The 19168-nt window shown below is 36.4% G+C and overlaps 1 pseudogene; it reads right to left on the bottom strand.

Moving 5' to 3' along the window:
• Positions 1-519: 519 nt before the first annotated feature.
• On the bottom strand, positions 520-17576 carry LOC114714745 (alcohol dehydrogenase class-3 chain H-like; annotated as a pseudogene).
• Positions 17577-19168: the final 1592 nt, after the last annotated feature.

Here is a 19168-nt window from a genome sequence, read left to right as displayed (position 1 = left end):
GCTAGTTTGTAAGAATGCAAGCAGAAGATATGAAGTGATTACTTTTGCAGATGCGTTATTTCGTGCAGCAGAAGAAGGGAATGTTGAGTTTGTGGTTCAAATATCAAAAGCAAATCCTGAAATCTTGCTCATTGGAGACAACTCATATCGAAACATTTTCTACCAGCCATTGATCATCGACAAGCTAGGGTCTTCAACCTTATCCATGGGCTTCGCTTCAAGGACGTTGTTACTTCAAGCAGAGATAGAAATAGAATAGCTTGCTACATGCTGCAGCTAACCAAGCTCCTGCTTCCCTTCTTAATCGCATATATGGGCCAACATTACAGATGCAAAGAGAACGGCAATGGTTCAAGGTTAGCGGGAAAAGCAAACTTTTTTTTAATAATTGGATCAATTCATTTTGTTCTAGAAGCACATGTTTCACAGCGAGAGAGAGAGAGAGAGAGAGAGAGAGAGAGAGAGAGAGAGAGAGAGAGAGAGAGAGAGAGAGAGAGAGAGAGAGAGAGAGAATCGTAGCTAATCTGGGGCTGGCACGGCTATTTCTTTCTCTATCAAAGGGACCTAGGTAGAGCAAGATGCTTAAACTTAAATTAGTCAACTATATATAGCGTGTTAGGAAGTTACTCCTCTAATATTTAATATAAGATCCCATTGTTAAGATGAATTTGGTTATAAATGTTAGACTTATTTCTTATATTTACTAGTTTTTTCTAAATGGTCCCTATATATACTCAATCAACTATAATCAAGTAAGAGGGAGAGAATATTAATTAAGAAAGATGACTATGATATTTTAAAAAAAATATGTCATGTTTCTTAAATTGAACAAATTCTTCGCTTCCTACCCTGATTGCTATTGCCTTCCCTCTCCCCTGCATATATGCACAAACAAACATGATATATGTAGAGAGGGAGAGAGAGAAAGGGGGAACTATTGATAGAATCAACACAATTTGGAAAAAGATTGAAGATAATAATCCTATGGCCTAGCGGTATAAAAGCTCTCATATAAATGAAAATGAGAGGTTATGAGTTTGAGTCATCTTAACATGAGGTTGTTAGTACTTGTTTTCTTAATTTTAAAAAAATCAAAATAGAACTATAGATTTTGTAAGAAACATTTTATAAAAAATTAGTGGAACTAAATTTGTCTGATTTTTTATACATTATATATATATATATTCATATATATTGATTATGGAGTAGTATCAGATTACCACTTTAGTATATTCTAGGGCTAGAGTGAGCAAAGAGGCAACACCAGTGCACCCGATGGCATAATCCACACCCAGTCCACCAGTGAGGTCCTTCACCAATTGAGAAGAAGGCTTATGAGAATGATCCTTAGGATTTATGAAATCTGGCATTCCAAAAGCTTCTCCTTTTTCTCTTTTCTTCTCATTTATGTCAATCCCAATTATCTTTGTCGCACCCATCATCTTGGCTCCACTTATAACTATAGCCTGCAATTCATGTAGTTCATTTGCCCATTAAACAAACTTCGTATCTTGCCAAAATATACACATGGAAACCATTTTGCTAATCTTAAATGTTAGAATTAAATAACTAATTTTTAAATATATTAAGAAAAGAAATTAAGTTAGTTATTTGTAAAAAAAAAATCTATTGTTAGTTATTTGTACAAAAAAATATTTGTTAGTTTTTCTGAAATATCTTCTTTAATCATGTGTATTAGCACTATCCCTTAATAAAAATCCCTTTAATATGACAATCAATAAGGGAAAAATGGGAAAAATAATGAAGTTGTGAGATAAAGTAAATTAACATCTTACATTTATGACTCCTCACTAGCTCTTGCATTTAGGATAGAAGGGAATAAACTAAAAAAAAAGAAGTGTTATTTTGTTTCCTTCTAAAGAATAAGTAATTTTGTTTGGGAAAAAGGGTCAAAAACAGCCACAGATGATCCACTTTGAACTTGGCCTGTCTTCCAAGAAGCTCCAAAACTAGTAGAGAATCCACAAGAGATGAAGTTAGCTAGAACTGGAAAAACAGGTTAGGCCAACCCTGCAGGCCTGACTGGCTTAAAAGGGTTGGCCCTACACGGTCGAAATTTTAAAAATACCACCAATTTGCTAGGCTCAGTCCTTAAACAGACAGGCTTGGGGCTGGCCCGCAGGCTTTTGGCCCGTTTAAAAAAATTTCATTTTTCACATTTTTTATATATTTTATCAAAAAATAAAAATAAACCAATGAAATTACTAGTAAAAGACATAAATATGAATAAAATTAAGTCACAAATACAACAGATCATTATATCTAAATGTCCATTAACATACAAAAAATCTAAAACATTCATTAGACATAACAAGTCAATGACATCAACGTCCAAAAATTCTATTAAAAGTAGACAAATGTTTTACCAAAAAAAGGGGACAAACACTGTAATCAATTATAGGAATATTTGATTGTGTTTTACTAGCAATAGGCTCTTCTTAACTTCTAAAAATATCAATGATTTCTTCTCGATACTATTTAGCTATTTTGGAGTCTAATATGTCTTCTTTCGTCTTTATGAATTGAATTTTTTGCCCACTAATAAGTTTATTTAAAAGTATTAATATTAAGTTTGTTTTAGATGTTTCATCTTAGCAACTATTGGGGATTGATTTTGTGTTGTCTACTTACTACCTGCAATCCTAATTATAAGACCTCGTTTGTAGTCAAAAGATGTCTTATAATTAGAACTGGAGGTATTTTTTTTCAAGCTTTAATTTTGAAAATCACTTTGCTGCGTAGTCTCATGGTAAGTCTAAAATATCTTACCACTTTGGATTGATCCATCGCATACTTTTAATGAGCTAACTATGTCATCCCTTTCTTGCTTTTATTCAGGATGGTCTTCTTTGGTTTTGTCTAATTTGTTTGTCTAACTCTATTTAAATACACAGTAAAAATTATGATATAGTCATTATAGAAAAAGTATTAGCTTATTTATTAAAATTTTATGACATACATACAAATTGATACATATTTGTTGGTTCAATAATTAAAATTTTTGTTTTAATATAAGGAATATATTTTGTTCATTTTAATATATAACTGTTGGTTCAAATAAATACAAATTTGAAATCTGATTTAGGATATGAAAAATATATTTTTATTTATTTTAATATCATTAGAGATTGAGGTGTGAGCTGATAGTGAGTGAAAGACTAAAAGTGAAACTTAAAGAGGGAGAGTGTGTAAAATATTAGGGATTTAGGTTAGGATCAAGAAAAAAATATAAATTTAAAAAATTATTATTTGGGGGTTTAAATGGGCCGCCCCTTTTATTTTTGAGCCCTACAGGGCTGGCCTTTTAAGTTCAAGTTCTTTTGAAGACCCCAAATTATAAGCTCGGTCCTCAATTTAAACCGGTTTAAACGGACCGGCCTAATAGGCTAGGCCCATTTTTCTGGCTCTAAAGCTAGCATGAGCCAAATCAATACTTGGATCAATTTTCATGAGATATTTTTCATTACTAACCATGTACTTACACTATGTTGATGATAACCTCTCAAAATTCCTACTTATTCAACTTGTTTTAGCGCTCTTTTATTTGGTTTGGAAGTCAATTTTGCAAAAAAAAAAAGCCTCAAGCAAGCGAGGAATAGAGACCAGAAGTGGAGAGCTGAAAAGAGACCATCTGCTGCGGCTCATGGGAACAAACACCACGGTGGCTCTAATAGAGAGGAAGGAGTGCACTTCTGTGTGAGGTGCCGCGGCTCCTAACCATATCCGCCACGGCGCCCAAGTTGTCCCGAAGGAGTCCTTGTTCAGTGTAATCCGCCGCGACCTATGATCACATGCATCGCGACGCCAAAGCCGCTCACATCAAAGCTATTTTGTGTAATCTACCACGGAGGATGACCACATCCGCCGCGGCTCCTGACCCCTCGCAGCTGTGCGTTTTATGATGTAACTTAAAAATTAGGGCATATAAAGGGTGAGACTTGGTTTTTCTGGGAACACTTCAACTTTGGGGCGATTTTAGAGGCTTGCTTTGCTAGGATTTGGAGCTTTGGAGGCTTGGAATCTTTGGCCTTGAAGCTAGAAGAGATTTGAAGCTTGTTACTCGATTTTTCTGGGTTTCCTTCTTCTTCCCTTCTTGTTTCTGCTATGACTACTGGTTATTCTTATAGTTGTAGTTTTTTACTCAATATGTATAGCTAAATCCGTTTTTCTAGGGTTATTTTGATCTATTGTATGGATTGAGACTTGTTTTTCCTTTCTCTTGAGTATTAATGATAATGTTCAGTTGTTTTTACCTTGTGCTTAATGCTTCCTTATGACTGGCCATCATTTGGATTGATTGTTTGATTAGTTTAAACTTGAGAAAGTTAAGTTAATCTGTGAACTTTGGTAAAAACGTGCTAGTCCAGAAATTTAACTCAGTAAATAGACTAGTTGTTGATAGAACAGAGATGTATCTGTTAACCTAGCATAGACTAAATGGGTTTTGGTTTTCAAAGTGCAACCTTTTCAAACAAATGCAAGAGATTGCTATGTTTTATCTTGTTTGCAAATATTTGGTTTTGACTTGAGAAAGCTTAATCAATTCTGCAAACCTCGACTAACTGAACTTATTGTTAAGCACTACTTGAGAAGTAATTAATCCAGTTTCATGAAGTATTCTAGTGAAGAATAACCCTAGTCTCTTAGTTGTTTCAAAGTCAAGTTGATTTTATACTACCTTAAATCATTGCTTTTCTAATTTCATTTCATAAACTCTTTTATAACATTTGTCTCACTTAACCTAATTAAGAACACAATTATGATTTTTCAACTCATCTAGCCTTAGTCTCTAAGGGAACGATACTTTTTATATTACTTGTGACCCATCCACTTGCTATTTAGCTAATCGGTGAACAAGTTTTTGGCGTCGTTTCTGGGGACTAACAGCGAGATTGTTTGTGGTTGATTGTCCTTATTGTGTGATTGTTTACGCTTAAGTTTCTTTTAGCATTTACAGTGATAGTTATAGGTACTAGTAGGAGTATTTATTTAGTTCATTTCTCTTGATAAGTTTGATACTTTTGTCTTCGATTTGAATAAGCAAGTAACCCTTGACACATGCAAGGAAGACTGGAAGTTATTTTGGAAGAGGTTACTGAAGAAGACTCCGGTTCAGGAGAAATTGAAAACACACCGGAGATTCAGCAACAATCCCAGCTACTTCTACCACCACACTTGAAACAGAACCGGAAGAAGACATGGCGGAAGAAGATGACAATGATGTATATATGTTGGATGACTATTTGGATAAGGAAGGGCAAACTTTTCATTTGAGTATCCGGCAACCTGACATTCAAGCCAAGAATTTTGAAATCAGGCCTGTTATGATTCAACTACTGGCGATGATTGGTACTTTTGAAGGAAATTTTAATGATGATCTGAATGAGCATTTGACCAAGTTTATAGAGGTTTGTGAGAAATTCAAACAAAATGGGGTTACTAAAGACGCACTACGGTTGAGATTATTCCCCATGTCGTTATCTCACAAGGCGAAAACGTAGTTGAATTCTTTGCCAGAACGCTCAATTAAGACTTGGGATGAGCTTGTATCTAAGTTCAAGGCTAGATTTATTCTAAGAGACCAACGTACTACATTAAGGGGTGAATTGCTTTCTTTCAAGCCGTATCTGGATGAGTTATTCTATGAGGCTTGGGAAAGATTCAAGGATATGTGGAGAAATTGTCCAAATCATGAGCAAAAGAAATATGTTCTAATGGAAGCCTTCTAGAATGGGTTGAATGATCAGACAGTGACAATACTGAATATCACTTCAAATACAGGAATCGGAAAGATGAAGGTAAATGAGCTATATAAATTGTATGAAGAGGTGGCATCTAGTACTATTCAACAATATAACAAGAGAAGGCAAAGTTCTAGGAGATAAAAGGAGCCTAGCTCTTCATCATCAAGAGATATTGCATCGCAACTTGAAGCGATTTCTAAGAGATTTGACAATCTGGAACTGCAGATTAAGAAGGGAAATGCTGCAGGAGTTCATGCACTTTAGGCTCCGGGATACAGTTGTGACCACTGTAATGAGGAACATCATTTTAATCAGTGCCTATACACCTTGGAGACAGTCAATTATATGAATAATGTGCAGGGAAGACCACGAGGAAGCCCTTACTCTCAAACCTACGATCCAAATTTGAGAAATCACCCAAATTTCTCATGGCGAAATGGGCCAAGTTTGAACCCACCACAAATATTATCATCTGGTGCTAAACAAATGGGGCCTCCTGGTTTTCATGGCCAACCACAGCAACATCAACTGCAACAGTAGCATCCTTAGAAGGAGGAATCCAAAATTGAGAAGATGTTTGCTCAGTTATTAGCAAATTAAGAATCTGTAAGGGCTGAGAATAAGGCAACATTCTCTCTCCATGAAACTGCTATCAAGAATCTCGAGGTTCAAATGGGTCAACTGGTTTCACAAATGAATGTACTCACAAAAAACAGCCTTCCAAGTGATACCATTCCCAATCCAAAAAGGGATGGTAATAAAGAGTGTAAAGCTATCAGTTTGAGAAGTGGAAAGCAACTACCTAACATTCTAAGGCCTAGTAAGACCAACAAAGACATCACTAACAGTGTGGTGATTGACCTTGATACAAATGAGCTTCTAGAAGAAGGTGCTATAGTAAAAGAGGAAGAGACCAAGAAAAGGAAACAAACAGAAGAAAATCTTAATGATGTGGTTCGAGGAAAAAATGTAGAGGGTGAAATGGTTGATGATAAAAAGAGGAAGACAACCCCGCTTCCTCCTACACAGATGCCGCCCCTTCCTTTTCCTCGAAGGTTTAGGAAGAAAGATGAAGATATCCAGTTCAAGAAATTTGTGGACATGTTCAAGCAATTACACATCAACATCTTGTTTATTGAAGCATTAGAGTAGATGCCTAAGTATGCTAAGTTTCGCAAGGATGTTCTCTCTAAGAAGAAGAGATTTGGTGAATTTGAAACAGTAGCCCTTACTGAAGATTGTAGTACCATCCTGCAGAGAAAACTCCCACCTAAATTGAGAGATCCAGGCAGTTTTTATATTCCATGCAACATAGGCAAACACTTTAATGGAAAAGCTCTATGCGATTTGGGAGCAAGTGTTAACCTGATGCCTCTAGCTATTTTTAATCGTTTAAATTTGGATGAAGCAAGGCCAACAACTGTTACATTGCTCTTTGCTGACAGAAGTATCTCACATCCAAAAAGGATTATAGAAGATGTCTTGGTGAAGGTAGATAAATTCCTATTCCCAGCTGATTTCATTGTGTTAGACTGTGAGGTAGATTAGAACATCCCCATTATTTTAGGACGGCCATTCTTAGCTACTGCAAGAACTCTCATTGACGTAAAAAAGGGTGAGATCACCATACGAGTAAATAATGAGAAGGTGATATTCAACATGAATCAAGTCTTGAAGTTTCCAGATGATTCTCTTCACTGTAATTTTATCGATGTGATTGGCTCTGCAGTGTAAGAGGAGTTGATTAACTCTTTGACCAAAGATCCCTTGGAAGCATTGTTGATTGGAAGCGTAGGGAGAAATGATGAGTATTGAAGCATTTCCTTATTGAAAAGCTAAGACTTTTGAGCCTATTGATGTAACTAGTGCTTTAAGCTCTCCACTAAAGCCTTCTATTGATGAATCGCTGGTGTTAGAGTTGAAGACTTTACCTTCACATCTCAAGTATGCCTACTTGGGTAGTTCTGCTATATTACCTATGATTGTGTCTTCTCAGTTGTCCACATTGCAAGAGGATAAACTGTTAAGGGTCTTGAGAAACCACAAGAAAGCGATTGGATGGTCTATAGCTGACATCAAAGGGACCAGCCCTTCTTTGTGCATGCATAAGATTTTATTAGAAGATGGTCACAAACCTACCATTTAGCATCAAAGGAGATTAAACTCGGTTATGAAATAGGTGGTCAAAAAAGAGATCCTTAAATGGCTTTCTGCTGGCATAGTATACCCTATTTCTAATAGCTCATGGGTGAGCCCAGTTCAATGCGTCCCTAAAAAAGGCAGTATAACTATAGTGGCTAACACCCGAAATGAGCTAGTTCCAATTCGTACTGTGACCGGGTGGAGAATTTGCATGGACTATCGAAAGTTAAATGCAGCAACGAGAAAAGACCATTTCTCACTGCCATTTATTGATCAAATGTTGGATAAACTTACTAGGTAAGAATTCTTTTATTTCTTGGATGGATATTTAGGCTACAACCAAATCGTAATAGCCCCAAATGATCAAGAGAAAACAACCTTTACTTGCCCGTATGGAACATTTGCTTTCAAAAGAATGTCGTTTGGTCTTTGTAATGCTCCAGCAACATTCCAAAGGTGCATGATGGCCATCTTTACTGACATGATTGAGAAAACAATTGAAGTGTTCATGGATGACTTCTCTGTTTTTGGAGATTCTATTGATTGCTGCTTAGATAATTTGGCAGCTATTTTGCAAAGATGTGAAGAAACCAACTTGGTTCTGAATTGGGAAAAATGTCACTTCATGGTGCAGGAGGGCATTGTCCTTAGTCATCGAGTATCTAAACAGGGCCTAGAAGTTGGCAAGGCAAAGGTATCTTTTATTGAGTAATTTCCTCCACCAACAAGTGTTAAGAGTATTAGAAGTTTCTTGGGTCACGCGGGATTCTACCGTCGTTTCATTCAAGATTTTTCTAAAATCACTAAGCCTTTGTGCAATCTGTTAGAGAAAGATAGGTAGTTCAAGTTCGATGATGCTTGTATGAACTCTTTTGAGGAGTTAAAGAAGAAGCTTACATCAGCACCAATTTTAGTGGTACCTAATTGGGAGCTACCTTCATCATTATGGCAGATGCTAGTGATTTCGCCGTTGGAGCAGTGCTAGGACAAAAAGCAGAAAATGTCTTCCATCCCATCTACTATGCAAGTAAAACCCTGGATGATGCTGGCAGTGGTGTTTGCTTGTGAGAAATTCCGCTCTTATATTGTAGGCACTAAAGTGACTATTTATATAGACCACTCTATTCTAAAGTACCTGTTTACCAAGAAAGATTCCAAAGCATGCCTGATTAGCTAGGTCCTTTTACTTCAAGAATTTGACTTGGAAATTGTTGATAGGAAGGGCACTGAAAACCAAGTGGCAGATCATCTGTCTCAGTTGAGTAGTGAAGCTTAACATGATCATTGCCAAAAGATCAATACAGCTTTCCTTGATGAATGCCTGTTCTTTATGGATGACTCGACTACTCCATGCTATACAGATCTGGTTAATTATTTGGTTTGTGGAACTCTACCACTAGACCTTAACTCCCCCAAAAGAGGAAATTTCTTCACGATGCGAAGATGTACTTCTAGGAAGAGCCTTGTTTGTTCAAAAGATGTGCTGATCAGATGATAAGAAGATGTGTTCTGGAAGTTGAGCAGTAAGATATTCTAGAGTGTTGTCATTCTTCTGCCTATGGCGGGCACTTTGGAGGAGAGAAAACAGCTGCCAAAGTCCTTCAAAGTGGTTTCTATTGGCCTTCACTGTTTAAAGATGTATACGCCTTTGTGATCTGATATGATCGGTGTCAACAAGTAGGAAACATATCAAGAAGGAATAAAATGCCTCTGAATAATATTCTGGAAGTTGAACTCTTTGATGTATAGGGGATTGATTTCATGGGCCCTTTTCCAAAGTCTCTCAATCAAGAGTACATTCTGGTCGTTGTAGACTATGTCTCGAAATGGGTTGAAGCTACGACATGTGTATCCAGTGATGCTAAAACTGTGATCAAATTCTTAAAGAAAAACATCTTCACTAGATTTAGAGCACCCCAGGGTATCATTAGTGACGGTGGCTCCCACTTTTGCAATCATCAATTTCAAGCTCTAATGAAGAAATATGGTGTAAAGCACAGGGTAACTTTGGCTTATCACCCTCAGTCAAATGACCAAGTGGAAATATCCAACTGGGAGATCAAAAGTATTCTTGAGAAGGTAGTAGGTGCAACAAGAAAAGATTGGTCATTAAAACTGGATTATGCTCATTAGGCCTACAAGACAGCATATAAAACTCCGATTGGGATGTCTCCCTATTCGTTGGTGTTCAGAAAAGCATGTCATTTGCCTGTGGAATTGGAGCATGGGGCTTACTGGGCCATAAAAAAGCTTAATCTTGACTTTTAAGCTGCTAGTGCAAAAAGGATCTTTCAACTGAATGAATTGGAGGAATTTCGCCTTAATGCCTATAAAAGTGTAAGGCTCTATAAGGAAAGGACCAAGATGTATCATGATCTGAAAATTATACCTAAGGTCTTTGAAGCTGGGCAAAAAGTGTTACTTCATAATTCAAAATTTAGACTATTTTCGAGCAAACTCAAATCACGCTGGTCAGGGCCATTCACTGTGGTATAAGCTGCTAACCATGGTGTGGTGGAGCTGGAAAATGAAAAAGGTGAAAGACTTAATGCAAATGGCCATCGTTTGAAGTATTATTGGGGTGGAAAGGTGGATCATCAAGTCTATACGATCTACTTTGCTGAGAAATCATAAAAGAGCTGAAGAGTCAGGCTGAAGACTATTAACCAAGCGCTACTTGGGAGGCAACCCAAGCTCTAAACTTTCCTTTTATGTGTTTGTTGTATTTCGGTTTTGTTTTATTAGATTTACATTTGATCTTTGTTTTTGTAGGCCTAATGGTTTATTCCTCAAACTTTGGAGCTTAGTAGAAGGAGTGGCTGATTTCTGATTAGCGCAACCAGGGAAGTGCACCTAACCTTAATCTCCAGCATTAACCTTAACCTTGTTGATACATCTGGAATATCAAATGCATTTGATTGAAAATTCATTGATATTGTGGCTTTGATTGGTTGTTTTGATTATGTTGGAGCTTATGTTAAATTAAGGCTTGTGGGTTTTGTTTTTGTGTGGTTGTTTGTGTTATGTTGTTTCCTATGATTATGCTTGTGTTTTGTCTTGTTTTATTGTGTGTTGCGTGTTGGGAAGTGGTAGGTCTAGTTAGTGTTTGGTAATTTTTCAAGGTAGGCTTGTTCTGTAAAATCTGCTGCGGCGTGTGTGTTTAGAAGCCACGATGGCCTGTCCTTTTTAGTGTGTTTACTCTATAAAAGGCACCGCAGCCCCTGCTGAAATCTGTCACAATGCCTTCATCCTTGTTCTTGAGTTGCGTCTCTGTAAAACCCGTCACGGCGTGAGCACATAGAAGCCGCAGCGCCTGTCTGAGGGACCGCGGCGCCTTATCGTATTCTGTGGTGTCCTTTTTCTTGTTTCCCGTTTTACCCTTCCTTATTTTTCTCAATACCTACTTTACCCTTGTGTATTTGACTGGTTTTGGGGGTAGATTCGTTGTTTTCATTTTACATTCTTAACCCTTTGGTCATTTCCTTCCACCCCTTATCTTTAAACTCCTTGGACTCCCCAAAATTGTACGCCACTGCTCACCCCCTTCTCCAAAAGCATACTCAATTCACTCTCCCTCACCGCCGTTCGCTCTCGTTCTCTCACCGTCAACCCCTATTCCCATCTCCATCACAGTCTCTCCTCCACACTCTTATTATCGACGCCTCCATAACCCCTCCACAGCACGTTCCACCAGTTCATCTTCCTTTGACAAAATGGCTAACATCACCATGTAGAGTGCTTCTGCGTCTTCCCTCACTTGTCCGTATTTTCTTCTCACTTTATCTGCTAGAGTTTTGTTCTTTCTTTCTCTTTTACTTTTTCCTTTTGTTTATTTTCACTGGAGATGGGTGTTGATAGGATTGTGCATTGTGGTTAGGTGATATTTGAACTATAGATGGGGGTATTTTGATTCTTTGAGGTTGCATTGTGGTTAGGTTTTTAAGAAAATTTCCAAGTGATAATTCCACATTGCCCAACTGCTTGTGAACATGTACTGATGAAAATGTAATACTTGTGAAACTAAGTGATCATAGCTTGAAACTGATTTGAGAAAGAAAATGCGGTGCCTGCCTAAATTTTCAAATGACACCAGTTTCTTACCCAAGTTATGTTATTCTTTTTCACCTGTAACTGATTTGGAAATGTGATTCTGTTTGAGAAATCAAACTGATTGAAAGACCCAGTTGCTATTTTAGTGAAAATAGTTTAAATCGGCAGCTATTGATGGTTGTCTAACTTTGAAACTATTTTGTAAAAGAGAACCTTTGTGAATTTGGTTTGGATTGAGGGTCTATTATGACTCAGGTTTAGAAAGGGCTTAAGTAATGGTGAGAGTGTGCTGTTGGGATTGCTTGAGGTTTGCTTTGACTTTTGATCTCGCTCTTTGATTTAAGTTTGGGGGAGGGCTTTTCTAGGTTAGTTTTGTTTTTCTTTTTCGGTTGTTTTGTGGTTGTGGTGTGTTTTTTCCTTAGTTTTTGTTTGGTGTGCTTTGCTCTTTCTATACAGGTAACAATCAAATGGCCCCTAGGAAGAAAGCCCATGCTACCTCCCTTGATCCCCCAATCAAGGAGCTTATTGAAAGGAGAGGGTTGCATCAAGAAAGGGAATTTCCTTGCACAAACAAATTTGGGTTTTATAAAAAATCAAGGAAGCTCAAATTCTTAAATCTAATTGGACCCAGAAGCAAGGGGAATGAGAAGCTAGTTAGGAAATTCTATATTAGGGTGGCAACAAATTTGAGTAATGAGATGTTTATCTGGTACCAACATGTCCTCATTACTCTAGAGCGCATCAGAGATTATTATGAGCTTCCCGAGGTTGAAAATTGCCAATACCAGTTGTATTTCAGCAACCAAAAGGAGATTCCTCTCGGTGCAATCTCAACGACACTTATCGGCTCTGATGAGAAGATGTGGGTAAGACCCAAGAGGGGCTAACCTTATATTATGCGAAAGGACATGACACCTGAGGCCAGAATCTGGTTGCATATTTTCACAAGGAACATTATGCCAACCACACATCTTAGTGAAGCCCCATAGAATCTGGCATTTCTGATATATCCATTCATGATCAAAGCGATAGTGAATGTAGGGAAATTGATTTTTGATGCCATATGGGATGCTTGTAGAGCCCACAACACCAATCTCATCATGCCTCATCTCATCTCAGATTTGTTAACTAAAGTGAAGGTAGAATGGAAAGAAAAAGATCAAAAGTTCAAGTCGGTTTCACCATTCAACTATTCCAATTTGGTTACTGAACAAGAACAGCAACAAATCATTGAAGCCATGTATGTTGAATAGTTCCCTGAGGGGTATAGGAGGGAACAAGAAGCTCAAGCTAGTGCTAGTGCCAGTGCCGACCCTACCACTCAAAGCTTGGATCTCCTCCATGAGAAATTGGATAGAGAGATACGTCACAGGAGACGTAGATAGAGGCGCACAAAGGAACTGTTAGTCTAGATGGCAAAGAAACTGGACATTGACACGCCGGATGTTGGAAATACACACACTGAGGCAGAGTCACTTGGAGAAGAACATGAAGCTGGAACGTCTGGTGCTAGTATTGGTTCGGGAGATGATATGGCCATCGATCCGTCTGCAGAAGGTGATGAGGATTAGGGGGTCAGCAGTCCGAGGAGGAGGACGCCTAGTTGGGGCCGTTTCTGCTGCTGTTGTTGCTTTTGTTTTTGTTTGTGTTCTTGCACTTTCTTTGGTCTTGCTCTATTTTGTGTGTCGTTATTTGCTTCTATGGTTCTGAAAAGGCTACTGATGGCCTGTTGGATTGATTGTGACTCTTGAACAGTATCTGTCATTGTTAATTATAATTGTGTTAACTGCTGAGAACTGACTGAATATGTGGATTGTTAACAGATCTTTTCATTGATTAATTTATGGATACCAATAGTAATTGCTGATTTCATTATGGTTATCTGATAGCGATACTGTTGATAGTTGTGCATATTGCTATAATTGTGCAGGAAGAAAAGCCAATTTTGACCTTTCATGCAACGGATATATTGTTTTTGGATTCTGACTGCATGCCCTGCTCTTCACTTACTCTTGTTGACAGTGAGGACACTGTCAGTTTTAAGTTTAGGGGTGAGGATTGATTTTTGTGGATAATAGGATTTTTGTGGATAACAGGGTTAAATTTGAAAAGTTTTGAAAGGTCGCTTTGTTGAGTAAATTTTTGTTTGGAAAAAAAAAACAAAGAGAAAACAGTTGAAACAGTAGAAATTTTGTTAGCTTAAATTTTTGCTCGTTTGGTTTTATAAAAGATGGGCTGAAGTGGCGAGTTGTTAGTGAGAATGTATGAATGATCCAATAATTGAACAAAATGCTTAGTTACTATGCTTGATAGGAAGTTTTGAATTGCTCTTTGATGCTTGAATTGTGAGGTTAAAACTGTGTTTCCTTAATTTTGGAGAAACTAATGCATAGAAAAAGTCAAGACATTTCAAGTGATTATGTTGAGGTTGAGTGGATAATTTAGTAATTATACTTTTATTTCAACTAAATTGCTTCAGAACCTTCTTCTGATTTATCAAAGTTTATGGTTTATTCTATATGAATTTGAAAAAGGATTAGGGCAATTCTTAAATACATTTGAGCCTTTTAAGCTGACCTTAAAGATCTTGTCCTTTGAACCCATACTTTAAGCCGTAATTTTAAAAAAATGCATATATATTTACGTTTTGTTTCAAACCCTAACCTCTTCCTAACCCAAAACCAATTGAGAAAAACCATGAAGTCCCTAGCTTTGAGATAAATGGAAGGTGGAAGGATAAGGAGTTTGATGAGATGTTGAGATTTTGAAAGGTTGGTAGGGGTAGTTCAAATATTCTAAAAATTTAAAGTGTTAAAAACTAAGCTTTTAATGTGCTAGAAAAAAAGAAGGAGAAAAGAAAAAGAGAAGGGTATATAAATATCTTGTACAACTCCATGAAAGTTTAATGCTAAAAAAAAAAATTTTTTGGTACAAGTTTAAGAGAATGAAAGTGGTTGAAGTGAGTTCTGATTATGAATGTCTATTTATCTCACAGTATTTGTATACTCTATTTTTCCTTTCTTTCCTAAACTATCACCTCTTAGCCACGTTATAAGGCGAAAAGTCCCTTTGATTTCAAATTTATATGGGGTGAGTTTTAGGCACAGAGAGAGAAGGAGTTAGGCTTATGCAAGTATGCGGTTAAAGGTTAGCATGTTGGCTAAAGTCTCCCATTCCACTGAGACATTATCATGAGAGATGTTCATTGACTCTATACACACACTCACACTCCAAAATCATTGAAAGTTTGTTTTAAGCTCGTGAAACTTGTTTCTTTGGGTGATTCAGTAATTTCCTATCCTGTATATTTTCTTGAGTATTTGATGAGGATATAGTTGTTCCTATAATCTTTGATGTGCAATTTCTTACTTAGTTGCTGGTTTGTTGTTTTACTCAAGGACGAGCAAAAGTCTAAGTTTGGGGGTGTGATAACCTCTCAAAATTCCTACTTATTCAACTTATTTTAGCACTCTTTTATTTGGTTTGGAAGTCAATTTTGCAAGAAAAAAAAGCCTGAAGCGAGTAAGGAATAGAGACCAGAAGTGGAGAGCTGAAAAGAGACCATTCGTCGCGGCTTATGGGAACAAACGCCATGGCAGCTCTAACAGAGAGGAAGGAATACGCTACTGTGTGAGGTGTCGCAACTCCTGACTATATCCGCTGTAGTGCCCAAGCTATCCCAAAAGAGTCCTTGTTCAGTGTAATCTGCCGCGGCCTATGATCACATGCACCGCGGTGCCAAAGCCGCTCACATCAAAGCCATTCTGTGTAATCCACCACGGCAGATGACCACATCCGCCACGGCTCCTGACCCCTTGCAGGCATGCGTTTTATGATGTAACTTAAAAATTAGGGCATATAGAGGGGGAGACTCGGTTTTTCTGGGGACACTTCGACTTTGGGGCAATTTTGGAGGCTTACTTTGCTAGGGTTTGGAGCTTTGGAGGCTTGGAATCTTTAGGCTCGAAGCCATAAGAGATTCAAAGCTTGTTACACGATTTTTCTGGGTTTCCTTCTTCTTCCCTTCTTGTTTCTGCTATGACTACTGGTTATTCTTATAGTTGTAGTTTTTTACTCAATATGTATAGCTAAATCCATTTTTCTAGGATTATTTTGATCTATTGTATGGATTGAGACTTGGTTTTCCTTTCTCTTGGGTATTATTTTTACCTTATACTTAATGCTTCCTTGTGACTGACTATCATTTGGATTGATTGTTTAATTAGTTTAAACTTGAGAAAGTTAAGTTAATATGTGAACTTAGGTAAAAACGTGCTAGTTCGGAAATTTAACTGAGTAAATAGACAGGTTGTTGATAGAATAGAGATGTATCTGTTAACCTAGCATAGACTGAATGGGTTTTGGTTTTCAAAGTGCAACCTTTCCAAACAAATGCTAGAGATTGCTATGTTTTATCGTGTTTGCAAATATTTGGTTTTGACTTGAAAAAGCTTAATCAATTCTGCGAACCCTGACTAACTGAACTTATTGTTGAGCACTACTTGAGAAGTGATTAATCCAGTTTCATGAAGTATTCTAGTGAAGAATAACCCTAGTCTCTTAATTGTTTCAAAGTCAAGTTGATTTTATACTACCTTAAATCATTGCTTTCCTAATTTCATTTCACAAACTCTTTTATAATATTTGTCTCACTTAACCTAATCAAGAACACAATTATGATTTTTCAACTCATCTAGCTTTAGTCTCTAAGGGAACGATACTTTTTATATTACTTGCGACCCGTCCGCTTGCGATTTAGCTAATCAGTGAACAGTTGAGCAGCTAAACGCATGGTAAGCCTTTTCCCCTCTAACAGAAATCCTTGATGTGTCATCAGGCATTAGCCCACTCACTCTTAAAGGATATCTCAGGCATAAGTTTGATTCCTCTGAAACACAATTCTCACACCCTCCACATTCCCTAATGTATATTGGAATCGCCACGTCTCCTTCTTTGAAATCTTTGACCTTTTCCCCCATGCTCTCCACAACACTGCAATTTCAAATGCACCATAGTGAAAGTTGTTTCTGAGTTAGATTACTTCATCATAAGTGGTTAGTGATAGAATAATGGGATTGATAATAAAAGCTCACCCAACTCCTTCATGGCCTAGTGCAGGAGGAAAAGAGGGCTGCATGCACATGAATTTCATAATCAGAATTGTTTGGTTACTTTTCTAATGAGTGAGGTTTGAAATAATTGAAGATGGCAATAATTAAGGGGATTAACTAAATAGGATCTCACATATGGATGACCTCGAGCTCTCAAGAAGTCTGTGTGGCAGATACTAGCAAAAAGCATCTTAACATGAACTTCAGAGGCTTTTGGAGGATCTACTTATATCTCTTCTACCTTCACTGCCTCTCCTATTGCCCAACATATTGCTCCTGCAGTTATATTTCACCATTACTATTTAGAATATATAAACTTACATAGATGCATCATTCTGAGGGATTTATGGCAAAATCATAAATTACAAGAAAATCATAAGCAATTCGAAAAAGCTTCCCTGCATATATAAGATAGTTTAGTCAAAGAGAAAAATCACAAGCACTTCGATTATTGTAGTATGATTATGATAATACCCTTGCTAGTTGTAACTTGGGAGCTGCTTGCCATTGTAATTGTATTACTTCCCTCTGGGCTGATCCAAGCAACGAGTTATGGAGGTGTCTTTGGTTTGTGAAATTCGCCAACCTGAATAGGTCTTTTATATATATGTATATATATATATTATAATAATAATAATAATAATAATAATAATAATAATAATAATAATAATAATGGTAATTAATTTTCTCTCATTATTTAAGTAATTGAAAATACTAAAGATTTCTAGTAAATTATTGGTATGTTGCTTCCAGTCTATAATATAAGAGTTATAGAACTAACTTATGGATATTAAAAATATTAGTCAATTTTGGTATTTGTAATAAATGGATATTATCTTCTTCATGATGTCTCTATCAATCATGTGCATTAAAATTACTCTTTTATGAAAATTTCTTAATATGCGTGATTTATCGTAGAGATTATTTGTGGACAAAATGAATAAATATTAAAAACAAAGCATGTTGATATTTTATATTTAGAATAAACTTGACTCTTTAGTTAGCTCATATATAATACTCCTCTAGTCCTCTTTCTAAAGCGGAGAGCGAAGTTTTTTTAGTCTTATTTATATGACACTGAGAGAAATTTTTTGTATACAAGTACCATTTTACTTGTCATTTATTATTACGTGCACTTTGTTTATATGAGATATATTATATATTACATAGAAATCAAATTAAAAAATTGTTAAATTTTAAATGAGAGTCAACAAAATTAAAATTTTTTTTAACTGTACAAAACATGTTAAAGAGACTTTAAATAAAATTAGGAGAGTACATGAAAAAATGGAAGCTAGCATTTAATACAGGCAAGCTATCTGGCAAATTTTAGGTGACTGCACTTGCATAACCATCATAATAATAATGTTTGGGAGAGTGGGCGGTTGTGGATGGAATCCCTGCCATGTGCAGCTTATGCATGAGAGCCCAAGTTTCTCTGCCTTTTTGTATATTCAAAAATTATATCCAGTAATAGAATTTTACCTATAATCTTATTCATCAGATATAATTTTATGTCTGATTTTTAAAAAATTATATTCAAAGCTCAGAAATAAAATTACACAAAAAAATTAAAAAGATTATGCCGGAAAAATAAAATCAGGATTAAAATTATACGGCTATAAAAATTAGGAATAAAATTATATCTGAAAAATAATATGAGAAATGAAATTGTACAACTAACAAAAATTAGGAATAAAATCCCACAATCGCTGGAAAATCATGTTTAAGGACGAAGTCCAAATTTGTACGAATAAAAAAAATAAAAAATTCTTCCCACAATGGGCAGGGAATCATATTTAAGGACAAGGTTCATATTTGTACGAATGAATAAGAAAAAAAAATTAAATCCTTAAAGTCAAAGTTCAAATTTGTACGGGTGAAAAAAACAATAAAAACTTCTACGTCACTAAAAACCACTATTTATGTCACGCAAGATGCGGGGAAAAAAATAATTAAGGTCAAAGCTCACATTTGTAAGAAGAACACAAAATAAATACTATTCCTCCGGTCCTGAATGTAAGACCCTTATACACACTAGTATAAGGGTGTTACATTTAGGATCGGAGAAGTACCTCCTAAGACCCCGTTTGACTTTTA

The sequence above is a fragment of the Neltuma alba genome, unplaced genomic scaffold, assembly GCF_004799145.2.
Source record: "Neltuma alba isolate B1F8T4 unplaced genomic scaffold, ASM479914v2 tig00011541_pilon, whole genome shotgun sequence".
In the NCBI taxonomy this organism is placed as follows: Eukaryota; Viridiplantae; Streptophyta; class Magnoliopsida; order Fabales; family Fabaceae; genus Neltuma; species Neltuma alba.
The sequence above is the reverse complement of the archived record's forward strand: the minus strand, read 5'-3'. Positions and strand labels throughout refer to the sequence as shown.